The sequence below is a fragment of the Cetorhinus maximus genome, unplaced genomic scaffold, assembly GCF_964194155.1.
Source record: "Cetorhinus maximus unplaced genomic scaffold, sCetMax3.hap1.1 HAP1_SCAFFOLD_631, whole genome shotgun sequence".
NCBI lineage: Eukaryota > Metazoa > Chordata > Chondrichthyes > Lamniformes > Cetorhinidae > Cetorhinus > Cetorhinus maximus.
Window position 1 is genome coordinate 1 of NW_027596573.1, and position 5,000 is coordinate 5,000.

Here is a 5,000-nt window from a genome sequence, read left to right on the forward strand (position 1 = left end):
GTTGGTGATCAGGAATTGGCATTGCAGTTACTTGGACTGCACTGAGATGAGGTCTTCATCTGTAACGTCTCGCGGGCCCGGGGGCCCCTTTGCACGGCCTGCCAATGCAATCCGAGGCCCACTGTCCTTCGTTTGGTTAACCATTTCTCAGGGGCACACCGAGGGCACCCTGCATTGTCTCGCGGGCCCGGAGGCCACTTTGCACGGCCTGCCAACGCAATGCGAGGTGCTTCGCCCTTGGCCGCCTTCCCGGCCGGCTTCGGGGCGTTTCGGGGGCTCTCACCGGGGCAAATCCGGTCCCCCGGGCGATTAGGAGGCTTCCCCGGGCAGGCCCGGGCTTCAGGCCGCCGCTTTTCCATCCCGGCCGAAAGAGGCGAAAAATGCCGAAAATGGCCAAAAATGGCCGCCGGCAGGGCCTGTCGGTCGGTTTGGCGGCAGCCTGGGTCGGTCCCTGCAGACCTGGAGGCTCGAGAAGGCGTTTGGCGATGTCGACCGATTCTCGATTTGCCACCTCCTACTATTCTGCAGGTACCCCGCCAACCTCCCCTGCCGACAATTCCAACCGTAAGTTCGGGCGGTAGTCCTACCGACGAAGAGGCCCCAAAGCCCGCAAAACGCCATTTTTCCCTTTCCTCATCGGGACTTCCGAGGGGAACTCATGAACCAGCTCCAGGCGTGGCATGCCAGAAATTGCAACTTGACCCGTCGCCGGGCGCACTCGCTGCTCTTTGCGGGAATACCCCCACCGGGCGCCGGGTAAGAGCCTCGGATCTGACCTCATGGGCTTCCGTCCTCGCACGGATTTTGCTCTCCCGGGCCCAGGGGCCACTTTCCCCGGCCTTGCGAAGGCAATCGGAGGTGCTTCGCCCTCGAAACCGCCTTCCCGGCCGGCTTCGGGACGTTTCCGGGGCAAATCCGGTCCCGCGGGCGAAGGGGAGCCTTCCCCGGGCACGCCCGGGCTTCAGGCCGCCGCTTTCCGTGACCTACCGAAAGACGCGAAAAATGCCGAAAATGGCCAAAAATGGCCGCCCGGCACGGCCTCGCGGTCGGTTTGGGGGCAGCCTGGGTCGGTCCCTGCAGACCTGGAGGCTCGAGAAGGCACTTGGCGATGTCGACCGATTCTCGATTTGCCACCTCCTACTATTCTGCAGGTACCCCGCCAACCTCCCCAGCCAACAAATCGCAAATGCCGATCGGCGGGTGACCGTCCGGTAGTCATGCCGACGAAGAGGCACCTAGGCCCCGCAAACGCTTCCAAATCCGACCCCATCCCGGACCGGTTCTTTTTTAAAAAAGGCTCCCAGGACTCCGGATTTTTTCCTGCCGCACTCGGGACCACCCGACGGACACGAAACCGGGAACCTTTCCCCGGTCCGACCCTCCTCGGCCCGGCCAGCCGACGTCGAAGCGGCCGACTGGTTAATGATTTCACCCTGCTCCGACGTGACGCGTTTTCCAACCGCGCATGCGCGGCTCTGCCTCCCGAACCGCCCCCTCACGTGAGGGCTCTGGGTCCGCCCCCCGGCAGCCATTTCCTCCTGCCGGTCCGTTATTTTACGCCGTTTTTCGCCCTCCAGCCCTGCCGGAATGCTGCCTGCTCGCTGGTTAACCATTTCGCTCCCTGCACTTCGGCTTCTGCCCTGCTGGGGAAGCCCGCTGCTGCCTCTAACCGTACTCACGGGCGGGCGGCTCTGCTGCGCGGCCTCCGGCCACGCCCCCTCACCTGGTTTGCTGGGAACCCGCCCCCGGCAGCCTGTTACTCGTGCCGGTTCGGTCTTATCGGCCCTTTTTGCACCTTCCCTGCCTGCTGGCATGCTTCGGCTCACCGGTCAACCGGTTCCCCGTTCTCCACTTAGACTTTTGAGCTGCGGGGCTGGTCTGCCGCGAACTGCACCCGTATTACGGGGCGGGCGGCTCTACTGCCCGTACGGCTGCCCTGCCTGTTAACTGGTTAACCGTTTCCCCGTCCAAGTACTTCGTCCCTGGACCTGCCGGTGTGTTCTGCAGCTAACTGCACCCGTATTACGGGGCGGGACGCTCCGCTTACCGGCCGGCTGCCATGCCTGCTTAACTGGTCAACCATTTACTCACATATACTTAGCCCCTGGAGCTGCTGGGCTGGTCGGCGACCTAACTGCACCCTTGTTGCCGGGAGGTCGGCACTAATTGCCGGCCGGCCGGCTGCCCTGCCTGCTAACTGGTAAACCCTTTACCCACATGTACTTAGCCCCTGGATACTGATGGGCTGTTCTGCACCTAACTGCACCCTGATTAGCGGGCGGGCGGCTGTAATTGCCGGCCGGCTGCTCTGCCTGCTAACTGGTTAACCATTGACCCACATGTACTTAGCCCCTGGAAACAGAGGGGCTGTTCTGCACCTAACTGCACCCTTATTAGCGGGCGGACAGGCGGCCGGCTCTAATTACCGGCCGGCCGGCTGCCCTGCCTGCTAACTGGTTAACCATTTACCCACATGTACTTAGCCCCTGGAAACTGATGGGCTGTTCTGCACCTAACTGCACCCTTATTAGCGGGCGGACAGGCGGCCGGCTCTAATTACCGGCCGGCCGGCTGCCCTGCCTGCTAACTGGTTCACCATTTACCCACATGTCCTTAGCCCCTGGATACTGATGGGCTGTTCTGCACCTAACTGCACCCTGATTAGCGGGCGGGCGGCTCTAATTGCCGGCCGGCTGCTCTGCCTGCTAACTGGTTAACCATTGACCCACATGTACTTAGCCCCTGGAAACTGAGGGGCTGTTCTGCACCTAACTGCACCCTTACTAGCGGGCGGACAGGCGGCCGGCTCTAATTACCGGCCGGCCGGCTGCCCTGCCTTGCTAACTGGTTAACCATTTACCCACATGTACTTAGCCCCTGGAAACTGATGGGCTGTCCTGCACCTAACTGCACCCTTACTAGCGGGCGGGCGGCTGTAATTAGCGGCCGGCTGCCCTGCCTGCTAACTGGTTCATCATTTACCCACATGTACTTAGCCCCTGGAGCTGCTGGGCTGGTCGGCACCTAACTGCAGCCCTATGGCCGGGAGGTCGGCTCTAATTACCGGCCGGCCGGCTGCCCTGCCTGCTAACTGGTTAATCATTTACCCACATGTACTTAGCCCCTGGAGCTGCTGGGCTGGTCGGCACCTAACTGCACCCGTAATGGCCGGGAGGTCGGCTCTAATTACCGGCCGGCTGCCCTGCCTGCTAACTGGTTAACCATTTACCCACATGTACTTAGCCCCTGGAGCTGATGGGCTGTTCTGCACCGAACTGCACCCTGATTAGCGGGCGGGCGGCTCTAATTGCCGGCCGGCTGCCCTGCCTGCTAACTGGTTAACCATTTACCCGCATGTACTTAGCCCCTGGAGCTGCTGGGCTGGCCGGCACCTAACTGCACCCTTATCACCGGGCGGGCGGCTCTAATTACCGGCCGGCCGGCTGCCCTGCCTGCTAACTGGTTCACCATTTACCCACATGTACTTAGCCCCTGGAGCTGCTGGGCTGGCCGGCACCTAACTGCACCCTTATCACCGGGCGGGCGGCTCTAATTACCGGCCGGCCGGCTGCCCTGCCTGCTAACTGGTTAACCATTTACCCACATGTACTTAGCCCCTGGAAGCTGATGGGCTGTTCTGCACCTAACTGCACCCTGATTAGCGGGCGGGCGGCTGTAATTGCCGGCCGGCTGCATTGCCTGCTAACTGGTTAACCATTGACCCACATGTACTTAGCCCCTGGAAACAGAGGGGCTGTTCTGCACCTAACTGCACCCTTAATAGCGGGCGGACAGGCGGACGGCTCTAATTACCGGCCGGCCGGCTGCCCTGCCTGCTAACTGGTTAACCATTTACCCACATGTACTTAGCCCCTGGAAACTGATGGGCTGTTCTGCACCATACTGCACCCTTATTAGCGGGCGGACAGGCGGCCGGCTCTAATTACCGGCCGGCCGGCTGCCCTGCCTGCTAACTGGTTCACCATTTACCCACATGTCCTTAGCCCCTGGAAGCTGATGGGCTGTTCTGCACCTAACTGCACCCTTATTAGCGGGCGGGCGGGCGGCTCTAATTGCCGGCCGGCTGCTCTGCCTGCTAACTGGTTAACCATTGACCCACATGTACTTAGCCCCTGGAGCTGATGGGCTGTTCTGCACCTAACTGCACCTTGATTAGCGGGCGGGCGGCTCTAATTGCCGGCCGGCTGCTCTGCCTGCTAACTGGTTAACCATTTACCCACATGTACTTAGCCCCTGGAAAATGATGGGCTGTTCTGCACCTATCTGCACCCTGATTAGCGGGCGGGCGGCTCTAATTGCCGGCCGGCTGCTCTGCCTGCTGACTGGTTAACCATTTACCCACATGTACTTAGCCCCTGGAGCTGCTGGGCCTGTCGGCACCTAACTGCACCCTTATCACCGGGCGGGTGGCTCTATTTACCGGCCGGCTGCTCTGCCTGCTAACTGGTTAATCATTTACCCACATGTACTTAGCCCCAGGAGCTGCTGGGCTGGTCGGCACCTAACTGCAGCCCTATGGCCCGGCGGGCGGCCTCAATTACCGGCCGGCTTCCCTGCCTGCTAACTGGTTAACCATTTACCCACATGTACTTAGCCCCTGGAGCTGCTGGGCTGTTCGGCACCTAACTGCACCCGTATGGCCGGGAGGTCGGCTATAATTACCGGCCGGTTGCCCTGCCTGCTAACTGGTTAACCATTTACCCACATGTACTTAGCCCCTGGAGCTGCTGGGCTGTTCGGCACCTAACTGCACCCGTATGGCCGGGAGGTCGGCTATAATTACCGGCCGGTTGCCCTGCCTGCTAACTGGTTAATCATTTACCCACATGCACTTCGCCCCTGGAGCTGCTGGGCTGGTCGGCACCTAACTGCAGCCCTATGGCCGGGCGGGCGGCTCCAATTACCGGCCGGCTGCCCTGCCTGCTAACTGGTTAACCATTTACCCACACGTACTTAGCCCCTGGAGCTGCTGGGCTGGT